At 42.9% G+C, this 23,728-nt stretch overlaps 47 non-coding genes across 47 annotated transcripts; all 47 read right to left on the reverse strand.

Moving 5' to 3' along the window:
* Positions 1–509: 509 nt before the first annotated feature.
* On the reverse strand, positions 510–582 carry AC3HAE_022376 (transfer RNA valine (anticodon AAC)). Its single transcript has one exon. It is a non-coding gene; the product is annotated as a tRNA-Val (tRNA).
* A 361-nt stretch (positions 583–943) lies between these two features.
* AC3HAE_022378 (transfer RNA valine (anticodon UAC)) lies at positions 944–1,016 on the reverse strand. Its single transcript has one exon. It is a non-coding gene; the product is annotated as a tRNA-Val (tRNA).
* Positions 1,017–1,605: 589 nt separating this feature from the next.
* Positions 1,606–1,678, reverse strand: AC3HAE_022379 (transfer RNA valine (anticodon CAC)). The gene has a single exon. It is a non-coding gene; the product is annotated as a tRNA-Val (tRNA).
* A 141-nt stretch (positions 1,679–1,819) lies between these two features.
* AC3HAE_022380 (transfer RNA valine (anticodon CAC)) lies at positions 1,820–1,892 on the reverse strand. The gene has a single exon. It is a non-coding gene; the product is annotated as a tRNA-Val (tRNA).
* A 540-nt stretch (positions 1,893–2,432) lies between these two features.
* On the reverse strand, positions 2,433–2,505 carry AC3HAE_022381 (transfer RNA valine (anticodon AAC)). The gene has a single exon. It is a non-coding gene; the product is annotated as a tRNA-Val (tRNA).
* A 361-nt stretch (positions 2,506–2,866) lies between these two features.
* On the reverse strand, positions 2,867–2,939 carry AC3HAE_022382 (transfer RNA valine (anticodon UAC)). Its single transcript has one exon. It is a non-coding gene; the product is annotated as a tRNA-Val (tRNA).
* Positions 2,940–3,526: 587 nt separating this feature from the next.
* Positions 3,527–3,599, reverse strand: AC3HAE_022383 (transfer RNA valine (anticodon CAC)). Its single transcript has one exon. It is a non-coding gene; the product is annotated as a tRNA-Val (tRNA).
* A 141-nt stretch (positions 3,600–3,740) lies between these two features.
* Positions 3,741–3,813, reverse strand: AC3HAE_022384 (transfer RNA valine (anticodon CAC)). The gene has a single exon. It is a non-coding gene; the product is annotated as a tRNA-Val (tRNA).
* Positions 3,814–4,353: 540 nt separating this feature from the next.
* Positions 4,354–4,426, reverse strand: AC3HAE_022385 (transfer RNA valine (anticodon AAC)). Its single transcript has one exon. It is a non-coding gene; the product is annotated as a tRNA-Val (tRNA).
* A 361-nt stretch (positions 4,427–4,787) lies between these two features.
* On the reverse strand, positions 4,788–4,860 carry AC3HAE_022387 (transfer RNA valine (anticodon UAC)). Its single transcript has one exon. It is a non-coding gene; the product is annotated as a tRNA-Val (tRNA).
* A 587-nt stretch (positions 4,861–5,447) lies between these two features.
* AC3HAE_022389 (transfer RNA valine (anticodon CAC)) lies at positions 5,448–5,520 on the reverse strand. The gene has a single exon. It is a non-coding gene; the product is annotated as a tRNA-Val (tRNA).
* A 141-nt stretch (positions 5,521–5,661) lies between these two features.
* On the reverse strand, positions 5,662–5,734 carry AC3HAE_022390 (transfer RNA valine (anticodon CAC)). The gene has a single exon. It is a non-coding gene; the product is annotated as a tRNA-Val (tRNA).
* Positions 5,735–6,274: 540 nt separating this feature from the next.
* AC3HAE_022391 (transfer RNA valine (anticodon AAC)) lies at positions 6,275–6,347 on the reverse strand. The gene has a single exon. It is a non-coding gene; the product is annotated as a tRNA-Val (tRNA).
* A 361-nt stretch (positions 6,348–6,708) lies between these two features.
* On the reverse strand, positions 6,709–6,781 carry AC3HAE_022392 (transfer RNA valine (anticodon UAC)). Its single transcript has one exon. It is a non-coding gene; the product is annotated as a tRNA-Val (tRNA).
* Positions 6,782–7,368: 587 nt separating this feature from the next.
* Positions 7,369–7,441, reverse strand: AC3HAE_022393 (transfer RNA valine (anticodon CAC)). The gene has a single exon. It is a non-coding gene; the product is annotated as a tRNA-Val (tRNA).
* A 141-nt stretch (positions 7,442–7,582) lies between these two features.
* On the reverse strand, positions 7,583–7,655 carry AC3HAE_022394 (transfer RNA valine (anticodon CAC)). Its single transcript has one exon. It is a non-coding gene; the product is annotated as a tRNA-Val (tRNA).
* A 540-nt stretch (positions 7,656–8,195) lies between these two features.
* Positions 8,196–8,268, reverse strand: AC3HAE_022395 (transfer RNA valine (anticodon AAC)). Its single transcript has one exon. It is a non-coding gene; the product is annotated as a tRNA-Val (tRNA).
* Positions 8,269–8,409: 141 nt separating this feature from the next.
* AC3HAE_022396 (transfer RNA valine (anticodon CAC)) lies at positions 8,410–8,482 on the reverse strand. The gene has a single exon. It is a non-coding gene; the product is annotated as a tRNA-Val (tRNA).
* Positions 8,483–9,022: 540 nt separating this feature from the next.
* AC3HAE_022397 (transfer RNA valine (anticodon AAC)) lies at positions 9,023–9,095 on the reverse strand. The gene has a single exon. It is a non-coding gene; the product is annotated as a tRNA-Val (tRNA).
* A 361-nt stretch (positions 9,096–9,456) lies between these two features.
* Positions 9,457–9,529, reverse strand: AC3HAE_022400 (transfer RNA valine (anticodon UAC)). Its single transcript has one exon. It is a non-coding gene; the product is annotated as a tRNA-Val (tRNA).
* A 587-nt stretch (positions 9,530–10,116) lies between these two features.
* Positions 10,117–10,189, reverse strand: AC3HAE_022401 (transfer RNA valine (anticodon CAC)). The gene has a single exon. It is a non-coding gene; the product is annotated as a tRNA-Val (tRNA).
* A 141-nt stretch (positions 10,190–10,330) lies between these two features.
* AC3HAE_022402 (transfer RNA valine (anticodon CAC)) lies at positions 10,331–10,403 on the reverse strand. The gene has a single exon. It is a non-coding gene; the product is annotated as a tRNA-Val (tRNA).
* Positions 10,404–10,943: 540 nt separating this feature from the next.
* Positions 10,944–11,016, reverse strand: AC3HAE_022403 (transfer RNA valine (anticodon AAC)). The gene has a single exon. It is a non-coding gene; the product is annotated as a tRNA-Val (tRNA).
* Positions 11,017–11,377: 361 nt separating this feature from the next.
* On the reverse strand, positions 11,378–11,450 carry AC3HAE_022404 (transfer RNA valine (anticodon UAC)). Its single transcript has one exon. It is a non-coding gene; the product is annotated as a tRNA-Val (tRNA).
* Positions 11,451–12,037: 587 nt separating this feature from the next.
* On the reverse strand, positions 12,038–12,110 carry AC3HAE_022405 (transfer RNA valine (anticodon CAC)). The gene has a single exon. It is a non-coding gene; the product is annotated as a tRNA-Val (tRNA).
* A 141-nt stretch (positions 12,111–12,251) lies between these two features.
* Positions 12,252–12,324, reverse strand: AC3HAE_022406 (transfer RNA valine (anticodon CAC)). Its single transcript has one exon. It is a non-coding gene; the product is annotated as a tRNA-Val (tRNA).
* Positions 12,325–12,864: 540 nt separating this feature from the next.
* AC3HAE_022407 (transfer RNA valine (anticodon AAC)) lies at positions 12,865–12,937 on the reverse strand. The gene has a single exon. It is a non-coding gene; the product is annotated as a tRNA-Val (tRNA).
* A 361-nt stretch (positions 12,938–13,298) lies between these two features.
* On the reverse strand, positions 13,299–13,371 carry AC3HAE_022408 (transfer RNA valine (anticodon UAC)). Its single transcript has one exon. It is a non-coding gene; the product is annotated as a tRNA-Val (tRNA).
* Positions 13,372–13,958: 587 nt separating this feature from the next.
* AC3HAE_022409 (transfer RNA valine (anticodon CAC)) lies at positions 13,959–14,031 on the reverse strand. Its single transcript has one exon. It is a non-coding gene; the product is annotated as a tRNA-Val (tRNA).
* Positions 14,032–14,172: 141 nt separating this feature from the next.
* AC3HAE_022412 (transfer RNA valine (anticodon CAC)) lies at positions 14,173–14,245 on the reverse strand. The gene has a single exon. It is a non-coding gene; the product is annotated as a tRNA-Val (tRNA).
* Positions 14,246–14,785: 540 nt separating this feature from the next.
* Positions 14,786–14,858, reverse strand: AC3HAE_022413 (transfer RNA valine (anticodon AAC)). Its single transcript has one exon. It is a non-coding gene; the product is annotated as a tRNA-Val (tRNA).
* Positions 14,859–15,219: 361 nt separating this feature from the next.
* On the reverse strand, positions 15,220–15,292 carry AC3HAE_022414 (transfer RNA valine (anticodon UAC)). The gene has a single exon. It is a non-coding gene; the product is annotated as a tRNA-Val (tRNA).
* A 587-nt stretch (positions 15,293–15,879) lies between these two features.
* AC3HAE_022415 (transfer RNA valine (anticodon CAC)) lies at positions 15,880–15,952 on the reverse strand. Its single transcript has one exon. It is a non-coding gene; the product is annotated as a tRNA-Val (tRNA).
* Positions 15,953–16,093: 141 nt separating this feature from the next.
* On the reverse strand, positions 16,094–16,166 carry AC3HAE_022416 (transfer RNA valine (anticodon CAC)). The gene has a single exon. It is a non-coding gene; the product is annotated as a tRNA-Val (tRNA).
* Positions 16,167–16,706: 540 nt separating this feature from the next.
* Positions 16,707–16,779, reverse strand: AC3HAE_022417 (transfer RNA valine (anticodon AAC)). The gene has a single exon. It is a non-coding gene; the product is annotated as a tRNA-Val (tRNA).
* A 361-nt stretch (positions 16,780–17,140) lies between these two features.
* AC3HAE_022418 (transfer RNA valine (anticodon UAC)) lies at positions 17,141–17,213 on the reverse strand. Its single transcript has one exon. It is a non-coding gene; the product is annotated as a tRNA-Val (tRNA).
* Positions 17,214–17,800: 587 nt separating this feature from the next.
* On the reverse strand, positions 17,801–17,873 carry AC3HAE_022419 (transfer RNA valine (anticodon CAC)). The gene has a single exon. It is a non-coding gene; the product is annotated as a tRNA-Val (tRNA).
* A 141-nt stretch (positions 17,874–18,014) lies between these two features.
* AC3HAE_022420 (transfer RNA valine (anticodon CAC)) lies at positions 18,015–18,087 on the reverse strand. Its single transcript has one exon. It is a non-coding gene; the product is annotated as a tRNA-Val (tRNA).
* Positions 18,088–18,627: 540 nt separating this feature from the next.
* AC3HAE_022422 (transfer RNA valine (anticodon AAC)) lies at positions 18,628–18,700 on the reverse strand. The gene has a single exon. It is a non-coding gene; the product is annotated as a tRNA-Val (tRNA).
* A 361-nt stretch (positions 18,701–19,061) lies between these two features.
* AC3HAE_022424 (transfer RNA valine (anticodon UAC)) lies at positions 19,062–19,134 on the reverse strand. The gene has a single exon. It is a non-coding gene; the product is annotated as a tRNA-Val (tRNA).
* Positions 19,135–19,721: 587 nt separating this feature from the next.
* Positions 19,722–19,794, reverse strand: AC3HAE_022425 (transfer RNA valine (anticodon CAC)). The gene has a single exon. It is a non-coding gene; the product is annotated as a tRNA-Val (tRNA).
* Positions 19,795–19,935: 141 nt separating this feature from the next.
* Positions 19,936–20,008, reverse strand: AC3HAE_022426 (transfer RNA valine (anticodon CAC)). The gene has a single exon. It is a non-coding gene; the product is annotated as a tRNA-Val (tRNA).
* Positions 20,009–20,548: 540 nt separating this feature from the next.
* AC3HAE_022427 (transfer RNA valine (anticodon AAC)) lies at positions 20,549–20,621 on the reverse strand. The gene has a single exon. It is a non-coding gene; the product is annotated as a tRNA-Val (tRNA).
* A 1,008-nt stretch (positions 20,622–21,629) lies between these two features.
* Positions 21,630–21,702, reverse strand: AC3HAE_022428 (transfer RNA valine (anticodon CAC)). Its single transcript has one exon. It is a non-coding gene; the product is annotated as a tRNA-Val (tRNA).
* A 141-nt stretch (positions 21,703–21,843) lies between these two features.
* AC3HAE_022429 (transfer RNA valine (anticodon CAC)) lies at positions 21,844–21,916 on the reverse strand. The gene has a single exon. It is a non-coding gene; the product is annotated as a tRNA-Val (tRNA).
* Positions 21,917–22,456: 540 nt separating this feature from the next.
* On the reverse strand, positions 22,457–22,529 carry AC3HAE_022430 (transfer RNA valine (anticodon AAC)). The gene has a single exon. It is a non-coding gene; the product is annotated as a tRNA-Val (tRNA).
* A 1,008-nt stretch (positions 22,530–23,537) lies between these two features.
* On the reverse strand, positions 23,538–23,610 carry AC3HAE_022431 (transfer RNA valine (anticodon CAC)). The gene has a single exon. It is a non-coding gene; the product is annotated as a tRNA-Val (tRNA).
* Between the last annotated feature and the right edge of the window lie 118 nt (positions 23,611–23,728).

Consider the following 23,728-nt stretch of genomic DNA (forward strand, 5'->3'; position numbering starts at 1 on the left):
TTGCCGTCATTCATGAAGGTACTTAAATAAACATGTCTTTTTGTCTACTTCACCAACATGTTTGGAAACGGGGACCTTTCATTTGTGAGGCGAACGTGATAACTACTACACTACGGATACTACGCTGACTGCTTTCTGCACCCCAATGAAATTGTCATCATTCATGAAGGTACTTAAATCAACAAGTTTTGTTGTCTACTTCACACACATGTTTGGAACCGGGGACCTTTCACGTGTAAGGCGAACATGATACATGTTCTAGAGTCAAGAAATTTCCGCCCGTTCTTAAACCCAGGACATTGTGCATGTAAGGCGAACGTGATAAACACCACACTGCAGCTTCCCGCACCTCATCAAAATTGTCGTCTTTGAGAACCATCTACAGGCACATTCTCTGACTGCTTGATCACCATTGCAGATTGTTTGATATTCCATTTCGAATGGCTGTAGATGTTAACTGGTGGCAGCTAGCTTTTGTTGTAAGGTTCAATAATGTATCAATGCCAAGATGTTTCCGCCCGGTTTTGAACCGGGGACCTTTCGCGTGTTAGGCGAACGTGATAACCACTACACTACGGAAACTACAATTTCATAATTTTGCAACTCATACAAAATGTGTTTTTTATGAATATCTGTCGGTAATTTGGCTGACTGCTTGAAATAAAATCTAGCTTGCTTTCTATTCAATCTAAAGGTGTGTGCATTTGTGTGACGGGTACCTTCAATCAATAAGAGTCTGTATTTGTTCACCTGTGACGGGTACCGTTTCTGTCAATGTGTACAATTCCAGATGCTTCCACACCGGGGACCTCTCGTTTGTGAGGCGAACGTGACAACCTCTACACCACAGAACCTTGACATGGAGCTTCATGCACACCAATGAAGGTGTCGGCATTCATGACGGTACTTATATAAACAACTCTCGTTGTCTACTTCACACAGAAGTTTCTACCCGGTTTCGAACCGGGGACCTTTCGCGTGTAAGGCGAACGTGATAACCACTACACTACAGAAACGTCATGTTTGCTCTTCCTCCTCATTGCATTTTTTTTTTAGTTTTATCTCAAACATGCAAAGCCTACTGAAAGCACAGGGTATTTAGCCAGCATATTTACAAACAGCTGGTGTTGCAAGGTTTTTTGGTTAACAAGTTAGCCTTATATAAGAAAGGTCTGGGTTCAAAGCCTGGCAGAAACATTTTTAACTATAGACATTTCAACGTTTGAGATTGTTTTTTTAAGGAATATGGCCTCCTCCTTGCTCCAAAAAAAATATAGACGGTTCGGTGTTCCATCTCCCAATGACTGAAGTTTCCTCAAGACATGTGGCTCTCCTATTCATGTTCTAGAGTGTTTCAAAGTCAAGAAATTTCCGCCTGGCCTTAAATAGAGGACATTTTGCATGTAAGGTGAATGTGATAAACGCAACACTACAGCTTCCCGCACCTCATCAGAAATGTTGTCTTTGAGAATAACCTGCAGGCACATTCTCTGACTGCTTGATCACCAATGCAGACTGTTTGGCATCCCGTCTCGAATGGCTGTAGATGTTAACTGGTGGCAGCTAGCTTTCGCTGTATCGTTCACTAACGTATCAATTTCAAGCTGTTTCCGCCCGGTTTCGAACCGGGGACCTTCCGCGTGTGAGGCGAACGTGATAACCACTACACTGCGGAAACTACAACTACATCTTCTTGCAACTCATCCAAAATGTGTTTTTTATGAATATCTGTCAGAATCTCTGTCTGCCTTCAATTCAATCTAAATGTGCCTGCGATTGTGGGACGGGTGGCCTTTCTGTAAATGTAAACAATTCCAGTTGTTTCCGCCCGGTTTCGAACCGGGGACCTTTCGCGTGTGAGGCGAACGTGATAACCACTACACTACGGAAACTACATTCAGTACTTTCTGCACCCCAATGAAATTGCCGTCATTCATGAAGGTACTTAAATAAACATGTCTTTTTGTCTACTTCACCAACATGTTTGGAAACGGGGACCTTTCATTTGTGAGGCGAACGTGATAACTACTACACTACGGATACTACGCTGACTGCTTTCTGCACCCCAATGAAATTGTCATCATTCATGAAGGTACTTAAATCAACAAGTTTTGTTGTCTACTTCACACACATGTTTGGAACCGGGGACCTTTCACGTGTAAGGCGAACATGATACATGTTCTAGAGTCAAGAAATTTCCGCCCGTTCTTAAACCCAGGACATTGTGCATGTAAGGCGAACGTGATAAACACCACACTGCAGCTTCCCGCACCTCATCAAAGTTGTCGTCTTTGAGAACCATCTACAGGCACATTCTCTGACTGCTTGATCACCATTGCAGATTGTTTGATATTCCATTTCGAATGGCTGTAGATGTTAACTGGTGGCAGCTAGCTTTTGTTGTAAGGTTCAATAATGTATCAATGCCAAGATGTTTCCGCCCGGTTTTGAACCGGGGACCTTTCGCGTGTTAGGCGAACGTGATAACCACTACACTACGGAAACTACAATTTCATAATTTTGCAACTCATACAAAATGTGTTTTTTATGAATATCTGTCGGTAATTTGGCTGACTGCTTGAAATAAAATCTAGCTTGCTTTCTATTCAATCTAAAGGTGTGTGCATTTGTGTGACGGGTACCTTCAATCAATAAGAGTCTGTATTTGTTCACCTGTGACGGGTACCGTTTCTGTCAATGTGTACAATTCCAGATGCTTCCACACCGGGGACCTCTCGTTTGTGAGGCGAACGTGACAACCTCTACACCACAGAACCTTGACATGGAGCTTCATGCACACCAATGAAGGTGTCGGCATTCATGACGGTACTTATATAAACAACTCTCGTTGTCTACTTCACACAGAAGTTTCTACCCGGTTTCGAACCGGGGACCTTTCGCGTGTAAGGCGAACGTGATAACCACTACACCATAGAAACGTCATGTTTTCTCTTCCTCCTCATTGCATTTTTTTTTTTAGTTTTATCTCAAACATGCAAAGCCTACTGAAAGCACAGGGTATTTAGCCAGCATATTTACAAACAGCTGGTGTTGCAAGGTTTTTTGGTTAACAAGTTAGCCTTATATAAGAAAGGTCTGGGTTCAAAGCCTGGCAGAAACATTTTTAACTATAGACATTTCAACGTTTGAGATTGTTTTTTTAAGGAATATGGCCTCCTCCTTGCTCCAAAAATATAGACGGTTCGGTGTTCCATCTCCCAATGACTGAAGTTTCCTCAAGACATGTGGCTCTCCTATTCATGTTCTAGAGTGTTTCAAAGTCAAGAAATTTCCGCCTGGCCTTAAATAGAGGACATTTTGCATGTAAGGTGAATGTGATAAACGCAACACTACAGCTTCCCGCACCTCATCAGAAATGTTGTCTTTGAGAATAACCTGCAGGCACATTCTCTGACTGCTTGATCACCAATGCAGACTGTTTGGCATCCCGTCTCGAATGGCTGTAGATGTTAACTGGTGGCAGCTAGCTTTCGCTGTATCGTTCACTAACGTATCAATTTCAAGCTGTTTCCGCCCGGTTTCGAACCGGGGACCTTCCGCGTGTGAGGCGAACGTGATAACCACTACACTGCGGAAACTACAACTACATCTTCTTGCAACTCATCCAAAATGTGTTTTTTATGAATATCTGTCAGAATCTCTGTCTGCCTTCAATTCAATCTAAATGTGCCTGCGATTGTGGGACGGGTGGCCTTTCTGTAAATGTAAACAATTCCAGTTGTTTCCGCCCGGTTTCGAACCGGGGACCTTTCGCGTGTGAGGCGAACGTGATAACCACTACACTACGGAAACTACATTCAGTACTTTCTGCACCCCAATGAAATTGCCGTCATTCATGAAGGTACTTAAATAAACATGTCTTTTTGTCTACTTCACCAACATGTTTGGAAACGGGGACCTTTCATTTGTGAGGCGAACGTGATAACTACTACACTACGGATACTACGCTGACTGCTTTCTGCACCCCAATGAAATTGTCATCATTCATGAAGGTACTTAAATCAACAAGTTTTGTTGTCTACTTCACACACATGTTTGGAACCGGGGACCTTTCACGTGTAAGGCGAACATGATACATGTTCTAGAGTCAAGAAATTTCCGCCCGTTCTTAAACCCAGGACATTGTGCATGTAAGGCGAACGTGATAAACACCACACTGCAGCTTCCCGCACCTCATCAAAGTTGTCGTCTTTGAGAACCATCTACAGGCACATTCTCTGACTGCTTGATCACCATTGCAGATTGTTTGATATTCCATTTCGAATGGCTGTAGATGTTAACTGGTGGCAGCTAGCTTTTGTTGTAAGGTTCAATAATGTATCAATGCCAAGATGTTTCCGCCCGGTTTTGAACCGGGGACCTTTCGCGTGTTAGGCGAACGTGATAACCACTACACTACGGAAACTACAATTTCATAATTTTGCAACTCATACAAAATGTGTTTTTTATGAATATCTGTCGGTAATTTGGCTGACTGCTTGAAATAAAATCTAGCTTGCTTTCTATTCAATCTAAAGGTGTGTGCATTTGTGTGACGGGTACCTTCAATCAATAAGAGTCTGTATTTGTTCACCTGTGACGGGTACCGTTTCTGTCAATGTGTACAATTCCAGATGCTTCCACACCGGGGACCTCTCGTTTGTGAGGCGAACGTGACAACCTCTACACCACAGAACCTTGACATGGAGCTTCATGCACACCAATGAAGGTGTCGGCATTCATGACGGTACTTATATAAACAACTCTCGTTGTCTACTTCACACAGAAGTTTCTACCCGGTTTCGAACCGGGGACCTTTCGCGTGTAAGGCGAACGTGATAACCACTACACTATAGAAACGTCAGGTTTGCTCTTCCTCCTCATTGCATTTTTTTTTTTTGTTTTATCTCAAACATGCAAAGCCTACTGAAAGCACAGGGTATTTAGCCAGCATATTTACAAACAGCTGGTGTTGCAAGGTTTTTTGGTTAACAAGTTAGCCTTATATAAGAAAGGTCTGGGTTCAAAGCCTGGCAGAAACATTTTTAACTATAGACATTTCAACGTTTGAGATTGTTTTTTTAAGGAATATGGCCTCCTCCTTGCTCCAAAAATATAGACGGTTCGGTGTTCCATCTCCCAATGACTGAAGTTTCCTCAAGACATGTGGCTCTCCTATTCATGTTCTAGAGTGTTTCAAAGTCAAGAAATTTCCGCCTGGCCTTAAATAGAGGACATTTTGCATGTAAGGTGAATGTGATAAACGCAACACTACAGCTTCCCGCACCTCATCAGAAATGTTGTCTTTGAGAATAACCTGCAGGCACATTCTCTGACTGCTTGATCACCAATGCAGACTGTTTGGCATCCCGTCTCGAATGGCTGTAGATGTTAACTGGTGGCAGCTAGCTTTCGCTGTATCGTTCACTAACGTATCAATTTCACGCTGTTTCCGCCCGGTTTCGAACCGGGGACCTTCCGCGTGTGAGGCGAACGTGATAACCACTACACTGCGGAAACTACAACTACATTTTCTTGCAACTCATCCAAAATGTGTTTTTTATGAATATCTGTCAGAATCTCTGTCTGCCTTCAATTCAATCTAAATGTGCCTGCGATTGTGGGACGGGTGGCCTTTCTGTAAATGTAAACAATTCCAGTTGTTTCCGCCCGGTTTCGAACCGGGGACCTTTCGCGTGTGAGGCGAACGTGATAACCACTACACTACGGAAACTACATTCAGTACTTTCTGCACCCCAATGAAATTGCCGTCATTCATGAAGGTACTTAAATAAACATGTCTTTTTGTCTACTTCACCAACATGTTTGGAAACGGGGACCTTTCATTTGTGAGGCGAACGTGATAACTACTACACTACGGATACTACGCTGACTGCTTTCTGCACCCCAATGAAATTGTCATCATTCATGAAGGTACTTAAATCAACAAGTTTTGTTGTCTACTTCACACACATGTTTGGAACCGGGGACCTTTCACGTGTAAGGCGAACATGATACATGTTCTAGAGTCAAGAAATTTCCGCCCGTTCTTAAACCCAGGACATTGTGCATGTAAGGCGAACGTGATAAACACCACACTGCAGCTTCCCGCACCTCATCAAAATTGTCGTCTTTGAGAACCATCTACAGGCACATTCTCTGACTGCTTGATCACCATTGCAGATTGTTTGATATTCCATTTCGAATGGCTGTAGATGTTAACTGGTGGCAGCTAGCTTTTGTTGTAAGGTTCAATAATGTATCAATGCCAAGATGTTTCCGCCCGGTTTTGAACCGGGGACCTTTCGCGTGTTAGGCGAACGTGATAACCACTACACTACGGAAACTACAATTTCATAATTTTGCAACTCATACAAAATGTGTTTTTTATGAATATCTGTCGGTAATTTGGCTGACTGCTTGAAATAAAATCTAGCTTGCTTTCTATTCAATCTAAAGGTGTGTGCATTTGTGTGACGGGTACCTTCAATCAATAAGAGTCTGTATTTGTTCACCTGTGACGGGTACCGTTTCTGTCAATGTGTACAATTCCAGATGCTTCCACACCGGGGACCTCTCGTTTGTGAGGCGAACGTGACAACCTCTACACCACAGAACCTTGACATGGAGCTTCATGCACACCAATGAAGGTGTCGGCATTCATGACGGTACTTATATAAACAACTCTCGTTGTCTACTTCACACAGAAGTTTCTACCCGGTTTCGAACCGGGGACCTTTCGCGTGTAAGGCGAACGTGATAACCACTACACTATAGAAACGTCATGTTTTCTCTTCCTCCTCATTGCATTTTTTTTTTTAGTTTTATCTCAAACATGCAAAGCCTACTGAAAGCACAGGGTATTTAGCCAGCATATTTACAAACAGCTGGTGTTGCAAGGTTTTTTGGTTAACAAGTTAGCCTTATATAAGAAAGGTCTGGGTTCAAAGCCTGGCAGAAACATTTTTAACTATAGACATTTCAACGTTTGAGATTGTTTTTTTAAGGAATATGGCCTCCTCCTTGCTCCAAAAATATAGACGGTTCGGTGTTCCATCTCCCAATGACTGAAGTTTCCTCAAGACATGTGGCTCTCCTATTCATGTTCTAGAGTGTTTCAAAGTCAAGAAATTTCCGCCTGGCCTTAAATAGAGGACATTTTGCATGTAAGGTGAATGTGATAAACGCAACACTACAGCTTCCCGCACCTCATCAGAAATGTTGTCTTTGAGAATAACCTGCAGGCACATTCTCTGACTGCTTGATCACCAATGCAGACTGTTTGGCATCCCGTCTCGAATGGCTGTAGATGTTAACTGGTGGCAGCTAGCTTTCGCTGTATCGTTCACTAACGTATCAATTTCAAGCTGTTTCCGCCCGGTTTCGAACCGGGGACCTTCCGCGTGTGAGGCGAACGTGATAACCACTACACTGCGGAAACTACAACTACATCTTCTTGCAACTCATCCAAAATGTGTTTTTTATGAATATCTGTCAGAATCTCTGTCTGCCTTCAATTCAATCTAAATGTGCCTGCGATTGTGAGACGGGTGGCCTTTCTGTAAATGTAAACAATTCCAGTTGTTTCCGCCCGGTTTCGAACCGGGGACCTTTCGCTTGTGAGGCGAACGTGATAACCACTACACTACGGAAACTACATTCAGTACTTTCTGCACCCCAATGAAATTGCCGTCATTCATGAAGGTACTTAAATAAACATGTCTTTTTGTCTACTTCACCAACATGTTTGGAAACGGGGACCTTTCATTTGTGAGGCGAACGTGATAACTACTACACTACGGATACTACGCTGACTGCTTTCTGCACCCCAATGAAATTGTCATCATTCATGAAGGTACTTAAATCAACAAGTTTTGTTGTCTACTTCACACACATGTTTGGAACCGGGGACCTTTCACGTGTAAGGCGAACATGATACATGTTCTAGAGTCAAGAAATTTCCGCCCGTTCTTAAACCCAGGACATTGTGCATGTAAGGCGAACGTGATAAACACCACACTGCAGCTTCCCGCACCTCATCAAAATTGTCGTCTTTGAGAACCATCTACAGGCACATTCTCTGACTGCTTGATCACCATTGCAGATTGTTTGATATTCCATTTCGAATGGCTGTAGATGTTAACTGGTGGCAGCTAGCTTTTGTTGTAAGGTTCAATAATGTATCAATGCCAAGATGTTTCCGCCCGGTTTTGAACCGGGGACCTTTCGCTTGTTAGGCGAACGTGATAACCACTACACTACGGAAACTACAATTTCATAGTTTTGCAACTCATCCAAAATGTGTTTTTTATGAATATCTGTCAGAATCTCTGTCTGCCTTCAATTCAATCTAAATGTGCCTGCGATTGTGGGACGGGTGGCCTTTCTGTAAATGTAAACAATTCCAGTTGTTTCCGCCCGGTTTCGAACCGGGGACCTTTCGCGTGTGAGGCGAACGTGATAACCACTACACTACGGAAACTACATTCAGTACTTTCTGCACCCCAATGAAATTGCCGTCATTCATGAAGGTACTTAAATAAACATGTCTTTTTGTCTACTTCACCAACATGTTTGGAAACGGGGACCTTTCATTTGTGAGGCGAACGTGATAACTACTACACTACGGATACTACGCTGACTGCCTTCTGCACCCCAATGAAATTGTCATCATTCATGAAGGTACTTAAATCAACAAGTTTTGTTGTCTACTTCACACACATGTTTGGAACCGGGGACCTTTCACGTGTAAGGCGAACATGATACATGTTCTAGAGTCAAGAAATTTCCGCCCGTTCTTAAACCCAGGACATTGTGCATGTAAGGCGAACGTGATAAACACCACACTGCAGCTTCCCGCACCTCATCAAAATTGTCGTCTTTGAGAACCATCTACAGGCACATTCTCTGACTGCTTGATCACCATTGCAGATTGTTTGATATTCCATTTCGAATGGCTGTAGATGTTAACTGGTGGCAGCTAGCTTTTGTTGTAAGGTTCAATAATGTATCAATGCCAAGATGTTTCCGCCCGGTTTTGAACCGGGGACCTTTCGCGTGTTAGGCGAACGTGATAACCACTACACTACGGAAACTACAATTTCATAATTTTGCAACTCATACAAAATGTGTTTTTTATGAATATCTGTCGGTAATTTGGCTGACTGCTTGAAATAAAATCTAGCTTGCTTTCTATTCAATCTAAAGGTGTGTGCATTTGTGTGACGGGTACCTTCAATCAATAAGAGTCTGTATTTGTTCACCTGTGACGGGTACCGTTTCTGTCAATGTGTACAATTCCAGATGCTTCCACACCGGGGACCTCTCGTTTGTGAGGCGAACGTGACAACCTCTACACCACAGAACCTTGACATGGAGCTTCATGCACACCAATGAAGGTGTCGGCATTCATGACGGTACTTATATAAACAACTCTCGTTGTCTACTTCACACAGAAGTTTCTACCCGGTTTCGAACCGGGGACCTTTCGCGTGTAAGGCGAACGTGATAACCACTACACTATAGAAACGTCAGGTTTGCTCTTCCTCCTCATTGCATTTTTTTTTTTAGTTTTATCTCAAACATGCAAAGCCTACTGAAAGCACAGGGTATTTAGCCAGCATATTTACAAACAGCTGGTGTTGCAAGGTTTTTTGGTTAACAAGTTAGCCTTATATAAGAAAGGTCTGGGTTCAAAGCCTGGCAGAAACATTTTTAACTATAGACATTTCAACGTTTGAGATTGTTTTTTTAAGGAATATGGCCTCCTCCTTGCTCCAAAAATATAGACGGTTCGGTGTTCCATCTCCCAATGACTGAAGTTTCCTCAAGACATGTGGCTCTCCTATTCATGTTCTAGAGTGTTTCAAAGTCAAGAAATTTCCGCCTGGCCTTAAATAGAGGACATTTTGCATGTAAGGTGAATGTGATAAACGCAACACTACAGCTTCCCGCACCTCATCAGAAATGTTGTCTTTGAGAATAACCTGCAGGCACATTCTCTGACTGCTTGATCACCAATGCAGACTGTTTGGCATCCCGTCTCGAATGGCTGTAGATGTTAACTGGTGGCAGCTAGCTTTCGCTGTATCGTTCACTAACGTATCAATTTCAAGCTGTTTCCGCCCGGTTTCGAACCGGGGACCTTCCGCGTGTGAGGCGAACGTGATAACCACTACACTGCGGAAACTACAACTACATTTTCTTGCAACTCATCCAAAATGTGTTTTTTATGAATATCTGTCAGAATCTCTGTCTGCCTTCAATTCAATCTAAATGTGCCTGCGATTGTGGGACGGGTGGCCTTTCTGTAAATGTAAACAATTCCAGTTGTTTCCGCCCGGTTTCGAACCGGGGACCTTTCGCGTGTGAGGCGAACGTGATAACCACTACACTACGGAAACTACATTCAGTACTTTCTGCACCCCAATGAAATTGCCGTCATTCATGAAGGTACTTAAATAAACATGTCTTTTTGTCTACTTCACCAACATGTTTGGAAACGGGGACCTTTCATTTGTGAGGCGAACGTGATAACTACTACACTACGGATACTACGCTGACTGCTTTCTGCACCCCAATGAAATTGTCATCATTCATGAAGGTACTTAAATCAACAAGTTTTGTTGTCTACTTCACACACATGTTTGGAACCGGGGACCTTTCACGTGTAAGGCGAACATGATACATGTTCTAGAGTCAAGAAATTTCCGCCCGTTCTTAAACCCAGGACATTGTGCATGTAAGGCGAACGTGATAAACACCACACTGCAGCTTCCCGCACCTCATCAAAATTGTCGTCTTTGAGAACCATCTACAGGCACATTCTCTGACTGCTTGATCACCATTGCAGATTGTTTGATATTCCATTTCGAATGGCTGTAGATGTTAACTGGTGGCAGCTAGCTTTTGTTGTAAGGTTCAATAATGTATCAATGCCAAGATATTTCCGCCCGGTTTTGAACCGGGGACCTTTCGCGTGTTAGGCGAACGTGATAACCACTACACTACGGAAACTACAATTTCATAATTTTGCAACTCATACAAAATGTGTTTTTTATGAATATCTGTCGGTAATTTGGCTGACTGCTTGAAATAAAATCTAGCTTGCTTTCTATTCAATCTAAAGGTGTGTGCATTTGTGTGACGGGTACCTTCAATCAATAAGAGTCTGTATTTGTTCACCTGTGACGGGTACCGTTTCTGTCAATGTGTACAATTCCAGATGCTTCCACACCGGGGACCTCTCGTTTGTGAGGCGAACATGACAACCTCTACACCACAGAACCTTGACATGGAGCTTCATGCACACCAATGAAGGTGTCGGCATTCATGACGGTACTTATATAAACAACTCTCGTTGTCTACTTCACACAGAAGTTTCTACCCGGTTTCGAACCGGGGACCTTTCGCGTGTAAGGCGAACGTGATAACCACTACACTATAGAAACGTCATGTTTTCTCTTCCTCCTCATTGCATTTTTTTTTTTAGTTTTATCTCAAACATGCAAAGCCTACTGAAAGCACAGGGTATTTAGCCAGCATATTTACAAACAGCTGGTGTTGCAAGGTTTTTTGGTTAACAAGTTAGCCTTATATAAGAAAGGTCTGGGTTCAAAGCCTGGCAGAAACATTTTTAACTATAGACATTTCAACGTTTGAGATTGTTTTTTTAAGGAATATGGCCTCCTCCTTGCTCCAAAAATATAGACGGTTCGGTGTTCCATCTCCCAATGACTGAAGTTTCCTCAAGACATGTGGCTCTCCTATTCATGTTCTAGAGTGTTTCAAAGTCAAGAAATTTCCGCCTGGCCTTAAATAGAGGACATTTTGCATGTAAGGTGAATGTGATAAACGCAACACTACAGCTTCCCGCACCTCATCAAAAATGTTGTCTTTGAGAATAACCTGCAGGCACATTCTCTGACTGCTTGATCACCAATGCAGACTGTTTGGCATCCCGTCTCGAATGGCTGTAGATGTTAACTGGTGGCAGCTAGCTTTCGCTGTATCGTTCACTAACGTATCAATTTCAAGCTGTTTCCGCCCGGTTTCGAACCGGGGACCTTCCGCGTGTGAGGCGAACGTGATAACCACTACACTGCGGAAACTACAACTACATTTTCTTGCAACTCATCCAATATGTGTTTTTTATGAATATCTGTCAGAATCTCTGTCTGCCTTCAATTCAATCTAAATGTGCCTGCGATTGTGGGACGGGTGGCCTTTCTGTAAATGTAAACAATTCCAGTTGTTTCCGCCCGGTTTCGAACCGGGGACCTTTCGCGTGTGAGGCGAACGTGATAACCACTACACTACGGAAACTACATTCAGTACTTTCTGCACCCCAATGAAATTGCCGTCATTCATGAAGGTACTTAAATAAACATGTCTTTTTGTCTACTTCACCAACATGTTTGGAAACGGGGACCTTTCATTTGTGAGGCGAACGTGATAACTACTACACTACGGATACTACGCTGACTGCTTTCTGCACCCCAATGAAATTGTCATCATTCATGAAGGTACTTAAATCAACAAGTTTTGTTGTCTACTTCACACACATGTTTGGAACCGGGGACCTTTCACGTGTAAGGCGAACATGATACATGTTCTAGAGTCAAGAAATTTCCGCCCGTTCTTAAACCCAGGACATTGTGCATGTAAGGCGAACGTGATAAACACCACACTGCAGCTTCCCGCACCTCATCAAAATTGTCGTCTTTGAGAACCATCTACAGGCACATTCTCTGACTGCTTGATCACCATTGCAGATTGTTTGATATTCCATTTCGAATGGCTGTAGATGTTAACTGGTGGCAGCTAGCTTTTGTTGTAAGGTTCAATAATGTATCAATGCCAAGATGTTTCCGCCCGGTTTTGAACCGGGGACCTTTCGCGTGTTAGGCGAACGTGATAACCACTACACTACGGAAACTACAATTTCATAATTTTGCAACTCATACAAAATGTGTTTTTTATGAATATCTGTCGGTAATTTGGCTGACTGCTTGAAATAAAATCTAGCTTGCTTTCTATTCAATCTAAAGGTGTGTGCATTTGTGTGACGGGTACCTTCAATCAATAAGAGTCTGTATTTGTTCACCTGTGACGGGTACCGTTTCTGTCAATGTGTACAATTCCAGATGCTTCCACACCGGGGACCTCTCGTTTGTGAGGCGAACGTGACAACCTCTACACCACAGAACCTTGACATGGAGCTTCATGCACACCAATGAAGGTGTCGGCATTCATGACGGTACTTATATAAACAACTCTCGTTGTCTACTTCACACAGAAGTTTCTACCCGGTTTCGAACCGGGGACCTTTCGCATGTAAGGCGCACGTGATAACCACTACACTATAGAAACGTCATGTTTGCTCTTCCTCCTCATTGCATTTTTTTTTTTAGTTTTATCTCAAACATGCAAAGCCTACTGAAAGCACAGGGTATTTAGCCAGCATATTTACAAACAGCTGGTGTTGCAAGGTTTTTTGGTTAACAAGTTAGCCTTATATAAGAAAGGTCTGGGTTCAAAGCCTGGCAGAAACATTTTTAACTATAGACATTTCAACGTTTGAGATTGTTTTTTTAAGGAATATGGCCTCCTCCTTGCTCCAAAAATATAGACGGTTCGGTGTTCCATCTCCCAATGACTGAAGTTTCCTCAAGACATGTGGCTCTCCTATTCATGTTCTAGAGTGTTTCAAAGTCAAGAAATTTCCGCCTGGCCTTAAATAGAGGACATTTTGCATGTAAGGTGAATGTGATAAACGCAACACTACAGCTTCCCGCACCTCATCAGAAATGTTGTCTTTGAGAATAACCTGCAGGCACATTCTCTGACTGCTTGATCACCAATGCAGACTGTTTGGCATCCCGTCTCGAATGGCTGTAGATGTTAACTGGTGGCAGCTAGCTTTCGCTGTATCGTTCACTAACGTATCAATTTCAAGCTGTTTCCGCCCGGTTTCGAACCGGGGACCTTCCGCGTGTGAGGCGAACGTGATAACCACTACACTGCGGAAACTACAACTACATTTTCTTGCAACTCATCCAATATGTGTTTTTTATGAATATCTGTCAGAATCTCTGTCTGCCTTCAATTCAATCTAAATGTGCCTGCGATTGTGGGACGGGTGGCCTTTCTGTAAATGTAAACAATTCCAGTTGTTTCCGCCCGGTTTCGAACCGGGGACCTTTCGCGTGTGAGGCGAACGTGATAACCACTACACTACGGAAACTACATTCAGTACTTTCTGCACCCCAATGAAATTGCCGTCATTCATGAAGGTACTTAAATAAACATGTCTTTTTGTCTACTTCACCAACATGTTTGGAAACGGGGACCTTTCATTTGTGAGGCGAACGTGATAACTACTACACTACGGATACTACGCTGACTGCTTTCTGCACCCCAATGAAATTGTCATCATTCATGAAGGTACTTAAATCAACAAGTTTTGTTGTCTACTTCACACACATGTTTGGAACCGGGGACCTTTCACGTGTAAGGCGAACATGATACATGTTCTAGAGTCAAGAAATTTCCGCCCGTTCTTAAACCCAGGACATTGTGCATGTAAGGCGAACGTGATAAACACCACACTGCAGCTTCCCGCACCTCATCAAAATTGTCGTCTTTGAGAACCATCTACAGGCACATTCTCTGACTGCTTGATCACCATTGCAGATTGTTTGATATTCCATTTCGAATGGCTGTAGATGTTAACTGGTGGCAGCTAGCTTTTGTTGTAAGGTTCAATAATGTATCAATGCCAAGATGTTTCCGCCCGGTTTTGAACCGGGGACCTTTCGCGTGTTAGGCGAACGTGATAACCACTACACTACGGAAACTACAATTTCATAATTTTGCAACTCATACAAAATGTGTTTTTTATGAATATCTGTCGGTAATTTGGCTGACTGCTTGAAATAAAATCTAGCTTGCTTTCTATTCAATCTAAAGGTGTGTGCATTTGTGTGACGGGTACCTTCAATCAATAAGAGTCTGTATTTGTTCACCTGTGACGGGTACCGTTTCTGTCAATGTGTACAATTCCAGATGCTTCCACACCGGGGACCTCTCGTTTGTGAGGCGAACGTGACAACCTCTACACCACAGAACCTTGACATGGAGCTTCATGCACACCAATGAAGGTGTCGGCATTCATGACGGTACTTATATAAACAACTCTCGTTGTCTACTTCACACAGAAGTTTCTACCCGGTTTCGAACCGGGGACCTTTCGCATGTAAGGCGCACGTGATAACCACTACACTATAGAAACGTCATGTTTGCTCTTCCTCCTCATTGCATTTTTTTTTTTAGTTTTATCTCAAACATGCAAAGCCTACTGAAAGCACAGGGTATTTAGCCAGCATATTTACAAACAGCTGGTGTTGCAAGGTTTTTTGGTTAACAAGTTAGCCTTATATAAGAAAGGTCTGGGTTCAAAGCCTGGCAGAAACATTTTTAACTATAGACATTTCAACGTTTGAGATTGTTTTTTTAAGGAATATGGCCTCCTCCTTGCTCCAAAAATATAGACGGTTCGGTGTTCCATCTCCCAATGACTGAAGTTTCCTCAAGACATGTGGCTCTCCTATTCATGTTCTAGAGTGTTTCAAAGTCAAGAAATTTCCGCCTGGCCTTAAATAGAGGACATTTTGCATGTAAGGTGAATGTGATAAACGCAACACTACAGCTTCCCGCACCTCATCAGAAATGTTGTCTTTGAGAATAACCTGCAGGCACATTCTCTGACTGCTTGATCACCAATGCAGACTGTTTGGCATCCCGTCTCGAATGGCTGTAGATGTTAACTGGTGGCAGCTAGCTTTCGCTGTATCGTTCACTAACGTATCAATTTCAAGCTGTTTCCGCCCGGTTTCGAACCGGGGACCTTCCGCGTGTGAGGCGAACGTGATAACCACTACACTGCGGAAACTACAACTACATTTTCTTGCAACTCATCCAATATGTGTTTTTTATGAATATCTGTCAGAATCTCTGTCTGCCTTCAATTCAATCTAAATGTGCCTGCGATTGTGGGACGGGTGGCCTTTCTGTAAATGTAAACAATTCCAGTTGTTTCCGCCCGGTTTCGAACCGGGGACCTTTCGCGTGTGAGGCGAACGTGATAACCACTACACTACGGAAACTACATTCAGTACTTTCTGCACCCCAATGAAATTGCCGTCATTCATGAAGGTACTTAAATAAACATGTCTTTTTGTCTACTTCACCAACATGTTTGGAAACGGGGACCTTTCATTTGTGAGGCGAACGTGATAACTACTACACTACGGATACTACGCTGACTGCTTTCTGCACCCCAATGAAATTGTCATCATTCATGAAGGTACTTAAATCAACAAGTTTTGTTGTCTACTTCACACACATGTTTGGAACCGGGGACCTTTCACGTGTAAGGCGAACATGATACATGTTCTAGAGTCAAGAAATTTCCGCCCGTTCTTAAACCCAGGACATTGTGCATGTAAGGCGAACGTGATAAACACCACACTGCAGCTTCCCGCACCTCATCAAAATTGTCGTCTTTGAGAACCATCTACAGGCACATTCTCTGACTGCTTGATCACCATTGCAGATTGTTTGATATTCCATTTCGAATGGCTGTAGATGTTAACTGGTGGCAGCTAGCTTTTGTTGTAAGGTTCAATAATGTATCAATGCCAAGATGTTTCCGCCCGGTTTTGAACCGGGGACCTTTCGCGTGTTAGGCGAACGTGATAACCACTACACTACGGAAACTACAATTTCATAATTTTGCAACTCATACAAAATGTGTTTTTTATGAATATCTGTCGGTAATTTGGCTGACTGCTTGAAATAAAATCTAGCTTGCTTTCTATTCAATCTAAAGGTGTGTGCATTTGTGTGACGGGTACCTTCAATCAATAAGAGTCTGTATTTGTTCACCTGTGACGGGTACCGTTTCTGTCAATGTGTACAATTCCAGATGCTTCCACACCGGGGACCTCTCGTTTGTGAGGCGAACGTGACAACCTCTACACCACAGAACCTTGACATGGAGCTTCATGCACACCAATGAAGGTGTCGGCATTCATGACGGTACTTATATAAACAACTCTCGTTGTCTACTTCACACAGAAGTTTCTACCCGGTTTCGAACCGGGGACCTTTCGCGTGTAAGGCGAACGTGATAACCACTACACTATAGAAACGTCATGTTTTCTCTTCCTCCTCATTGCATTTTTTTTTTTAGTTTTATCTCAAACATGCAAAGCCTACTGAAAGCACAGGGTATTTAGCCAGCATATTTACAAACAGCTGGTGTTGCAAGGTTTTTTGGTTAACAAGTTAGCCTTATATAAGAAAGGTCTGGGTTCAAAGCCTGGCAGAAACATTTTTAACTATAGACATTTCAACGTTTGAGATTGTTTTTTTAAGGAATATGGCCTCCTCCTTGCTCCAAAAATATAGACGGTTCGGTGTTCCATCTCCCAATGACTGAAGTTTCCTCAAGACATGTGGCTCTCCTATTCATGTTCTAGAGTGTTTCAAAGTCAAGAAATTTCCGCCTGGCCTTAAATAGAGGACATTTTGCATGTAAGGTGAATGTGATAAACGCAACACTACAGCTTCCCGCACCTCATCAGAAATGTTGTCTTTGAGAATAACCTGCAGGCACATTCTCTGACTGCTTGATCACCAATGCAGACTGTTTGGCATCCCGTCTCGAATGGCTGTAGATGTTAACTGGTGGCAGCTAGCTTTCGCTGTATCGTTCACTAACGTATCAATTTCAAGCTGTTTCCGCCCGGTTTCGAACCGGGGACCTTCCGCGTGTGAGGCGAACGTGATAACCACTACACTGCGGAAACTACAACTACATCTTCTTGCAACTCATCCAAAATGTGTTTTTTATGAATATCTGTCAGAATCTCTGTCTGCCTTCAATTCAATCTAAATGTGCCTGCGATTGTGGGACGGGTGGCCTTTCTGTAAATGTAAACAATTCCAGTTGTTTCCGCCCGGTTTCGAACCGGGGACCTTTCGCTTGTGAGGCGAACGTGATAACCACTACACTACGGAAACTACATTCAGTACTTTCTGCACCCCAATGAAATTGCCGTCATTCATGAAGGTACTTAAATAAACATGTCTTTTTGTCTACTTCACCAACATGTTTGGAAACGGGGACCTTTCATTTGTGAGGCGAACGTGATAACTACTACACTACGGATACTACGCTGACTGCTTTCTGCACCCCAATGAAATTGTCATCATTCATGAAGGTACTTAAATCAACAAGTTTTGTTGTCTACTTCACACACATGTTTGGAACCGGGGACCTTTCACGTGTAAGGCGAACATGATACATGTTCTAGAGTCAAGAAATTTCCGCCCGTTCTTAAACCCAGGACATTGTGCATGTAAGGCGAACGTGATAAACACCACACTGCAGCTTCCCGCACCTCATCAAAATTGTCGTCTTTGAGAACCATCTACAGGCACATTCTCTGACTGCTTGATCACCATTGCAGATTGTTTGATATTCCATTTCGAATGGCTGTAGATGTTAACTGGTGGCAGCTAGCTTTTGTTGTAAGGTTCAATAATGTATCAATGCCAAGATGTTTCCGCCCGGTTTTGAACCGGGGACCTTTCGCGTGTTAGGCGAACGTGATAACCACTACACTACGGAAACTACAATTTCATAATTTTGCAACTCATACAAAATGTGTTTTTTATGAATATCTGTCGGTAATTTGGCTGACTGCTTGAAATAAAATCTAGCTTGCTTTCTATTCAATCTAAAGGTGTGTGCATTTGTGTGACGGGTACCTTCAATCAATAAGAGTCTGTATTTGTTCACCTGTGACGGGTACCGTTTCTGTCAATGTGTACAATTCCAGATGCTTCCACACCGGGGACCTCTCGTTTGTGAGGCGAACATGACAACCTCTACACCACAGAACCTTGACATGGAGCTTCATGCACACCAATGAAGGTGTCGGCATTCATGACGGTACTTATATAAACAACTCTCGTTGTCTACTTCACACAGAAGTTTCTACCCGGTTTCGAACCGGGGACCTTTCGCGTGTAAGGCGAACGTGATAACCACTACACTATAGAAACGTCATGTTTTCTCTTCCTCCTCATTGCATTTTTTTTTTTAGTTTTATCTCAAACATGCAAAGCCTACTGAAAGCACAGGGTATTTAGCCAGCATATTTACAAACAGCTGGTGTTGCAAGGTTTTTTGGTTAACAAGTTAGCCTTATATAAGAAAGGTCTGGGTTCAAAGCCTGGCAGAAACATTTTTAACTATAGACATTTCAACGTTTGAGATTGTTTTTTTAAGGAATATGGCCTCCTCCTTGCTCCAAAAATATAGACGGTTCGGTGTTCCATCTCCCAATGACTGAAGTTTCCTCAAGACATGTGGCTCTCCTATTCATGTTCTAGAGTGTTTCAAAGTCAAGAAATTTCCGCCTGGCCTTAAATAGAGGACATTTTGCATGTAAGGTGAATGTGATAAACGCAACACTACAGCTTCCCGCACCTCATCAGAAATGTTGTCTTTGAGAATAACCTGCAGGCACATTCTCTGACTGCTTGATCACCAATGCAGACTGTTTGGCATCCCGTCTCGAATGGCTGTAGATGTTAACTGGTGGCAGCTAGCTTTCGCTGTATCGTTCACTAACGTATCAATTTCAAGCTGTTTCCGCCCGGTTTCGAACCGGGGACCTTCCGCGTGTGAGGCGAACGTGATAACCACTACACTGCGGAAACTACAACTACATTTTCTTGCAACTCATCCAATATGTGTTTTTTATGAATATCTGTCAGAATCTCTGTCTGCCTTCAATTCAATCTAAATGTGCCTGCGATTGTGGGACGGGTGGCCTTTCTGTAAATGTAAACAATTCCAGTTGTTTCCGCCCGGTTTCGAACCGGGGACCTTTCGCGAGTGAGGCGAACGTGATAACCACTACACTACGGAAACTACATTCAGTACTTTCTGCACCCCAATGAAATTGCCGTCATTCATGAAGGTACTTAAATAAACATGTCTTTTTGTCTACTTCACCAACATGTTTGGAAACGGGGACCTTTCATTTGTGAGGCGAACGTGATAACTACTACACTACGGATACTACGCTGACTGCTTTCTGCACCCCAATGAAATTGTCATCATTCATGAAGGTACTTAAATCAACAAGTTTTGTTGTCTACTTCACACACATGTTTGGAACCGGGGACCTTTCACGTGTAAGGCGAACATGATACATGTTCTAGAGTCAAGAAATTTCCGCCCGTTCTTAAACCCAGGACATTGTGCATGTAAGGCGAACGTGATAAACACCACACTGCAGCTTCCCGCACCTCATCAAAATTGTCGTCTTTGAGAACCATCTACAGGCACATTCTCTGACTGCTTGATCACCATTGCAGATTGTTTGATATTCCATTTCGAATGGCTGTAGATGTTAACTGGTGGCAGCTAGCTTTTGTTGTAAGGTTCAATAATGTATCAATGCCAAGATGTTTCCGCCCGGTTTTGAACCGGGGACCTTTCGCGTGTTAGGCGAACGTGATAACCACTACACTACGGAAACTACAATTTCATAGTTTTGCAACTCATACAAAATGTGTTTTTTATGAATATCTGTCGGTAATTTGGCTGACTGCTTGAAATAAAATCTAGCTTGCTTTCTATTCAATCTAAAGGTGTGTGCATTTGTGTGACGGGTACCTTCAATCAATAAGAGTCTGTATTTGTTCACCTGTGACGGGTACCGTTTCTGTCAATGTGTACAATTCCAGATGCTTCCACACCGGGGACCTCTCGTTTGTGAGGCGAACGTGACAACCTCTACACCACAGAACCTTGACATGGAGCTTCATGCACACCAATGAAGGTGTCGGCATTCATGACGGTACTTATATAAACAACTCTCGTTGTCTACTTCACACAGAAGTTTCTACCCGGTTTCGAACCGGGGTAAGGCGAACGTGATAACCACTACACTATAGAAACGTCATGTTTGCTCTTCCTCCTCATTGCATTTTTTTTTTAGTTTTATCTCAAACATGCAAAGCCTACTGAAAGCACAGGGTATTTAGCCAGCATATTTACAAACAGCTGGTGTTGCAAGGTTTTTTGGTTAACAAGTTAGCCTTATATAAGAAAGGTCTGGGTTCAAAGCCTGGCAGAAACATTTTTAACTATAGACATTTCAACGTTTGAGATTGTTTTTTTAAGGAATATGGCCTCCTCCTTGCTCCAAAAATATAGACGGTTCGGTGTTCCATCTCCCAATGACTGAAGTTTCCTCAAGACATGTGGCTCTCCTATTCATGTTCTAGAGTGTTTCAAAGTCAAGAAATTTCCGCCTGGCCTTAAATAGAGGACATTTTGCATGTAAGGTGAATGTGATAAACGCAACACTACAGCTTCCCGCACCTCATCAGAAATGTTGTCTTTGAGAATAACCTGCAGGCACATTCTCTGACTGCTTGATCACCAATGCAGACTGTTTGGCATCCCGTCTCGAATGGCTGTAGATGTTAACTGGTGGCAGCTAGCTTTCGCTGTATCGTTCACTAACGTATCAATTTCAAGCTGTTTCCGCCCGGTTTCGAACCGGGGACCTTCCGCGTGTGAGGCGAACGTGATAACCACTACACTGCGGAAACTACAACTACATTTTCTTGCAACTCATCCAATATGTGTTTTTTATGAATATCTGTCAGAATCTCTGTCTGCCTTCAATTCAATCTAAATGTGCCTGCGATTGTGGGACGGGTGGCCTTTCTGTAAATGTAAACAATTCCAGTTGTTTCCGCCCGGTTTCGAACCGGGGACCTTTCGCGTGTGAGGCGAACGTGATAACCACTACACTACGGAAACTACATTCAGTACTTTCTGCACCCCAATGAAATTGCCGTCATTCATGAAGGTACTTAAATAAACATGTCTTTTTGTCTACTTCACCAACATGTTTGGAAACGGGGACCTTTCATTTGTGAGGCGAACGTGATAACTACTACACTACGGATACTACGCTGACTGCTTTCTGCACCCCAATGAAATTGTCATCATTCATGAAGGTACTTAAATCAACAAGTTTTGTTGTCTACTTCACACACATGTTTGGAACCGGGGACCTTTCACGTGTAAGGCGAACATGATACATGTTCTAGAGTCAAGAAATTTCCGCCCGTTCTTAAACCCAGGACATTGTGCATGTAAGGCGAACGTGATAAACACCACACTGCAGCTTCCCGCACCTCATCAAAATTGTCGTCTTTGAGAACCATCTACAGGCACATTCTCTGACTGCTTGATCACCATTGCAGATTGTTTGATATTCCATTTCGAATGGCTGTAGATGTTAACTGGTGGCAGCTAGCTTTTGTTGTAAGGTTCAATAATGTATCAATGCCAAGATGTTTCCGCCCGGTTTTGAACCGGGGACCTTTCGCGTGTTAGGCGAACGTGATAACCACTACACTACGGAAACTACAATTTCATAGTTTTGCAACTCATACAAAATGTGTTTTTTATGAATATCTGTCGGTAATTTGGCTGACTGCTTGAAATAAAATCTAGCTTGCTTTCTATTCAATCTAAAGGTGTGTGCATTTGTGTGACGGGTACCTTCAATCAATAAGAGTCTGTATTTGTTCACCTGTGACGGGTACCGTTTCTGTCAATGTGTACAATTCCAGATGCTTCCACACCGGGGACCTCTCGTTTGTGAGGCGAACGTGACAACCTCTACACCACAGAACCTTGACATGGAGCTTCATGCACACCAATGAAGGTGTCGGCATTCATGACGGTACTTATATAAACAACTCTCGTTGTCTACTTCACACAGAAGTTTCTACCCGGTTTCGAACCGGGGTAAGGCGAACGTGATAACCACTACACTATAGAAACGTCATGTTTGCTCTTCCTCCTCATTGCATTTTTTTTTTAGTTTTATCTCAAACATGCAAAGCCTACTGAAAGCACAGGGTATTTAGCCAGCATATTTACAAACAGCTGGTGTTGCAAGGTTTTTTGGTTAACAAGTTAGCCTTATATAAGAAAGGTCTGGGTTCAAAGCCTGGCAGAAACATTTTTAACTATAGACATTTCAACGTTTGAGATTGTTTTTTTAAGGAATATGGCCTCCTCCTTGCTCCAAAAATATAGACGGTTCGGTGTTCCATCTCCCAATGACTGAAGTTTCCTCAAGACATGTGGCTCTCCTATTCATGTTCTAGAGTGTTTCAAAGTCAAGAAATTTCCGCCTGGCCTTAAATAGAGGACATTTTGCATGTAAGGTGAATGTGATAAACGCAACACTACAGCTTCCCGCACCTCATCAGAAATGTTGTCTTTGAGAATAACCTGCAGGCACATTCTCTGACTGCTTGATCACCAATGCAGACTGTTTGGCATCCCGTCTCGAATGGCTGTAGATGTTAACTGGTGGCAGCTAGCTTTCGCTGTATCGTTCACTAACGTATCAATTTCAAGCTGTTTCCGCCCGGTTTCGAACCGGGGACCTTCCGCGTGTGAGGCGAACGTGATAACCACTACACTGCGGAAACTACAACTACATTTTCTTGCAACTCATCCAATATGTGTTTTTTATGAATATCTGTCAGAATCTCTGTCTGCCTTCAATTCAATCTAAATGTGCCTGCGATTGTGGGACGGGTGGCCTTT

This window comes from Micromesistius poutassou (genome assembly GCF_964030765.1).
Source record: "Micromesistius poutassou genome assembly, chromosome: 8".
Classification (NCBI taxonomy): Eukaryota; Metazoa; Chordata; class Actinopteri; order Gadiformes; family Gadidae; genus Micromesistius; species Micromesistius poutassou.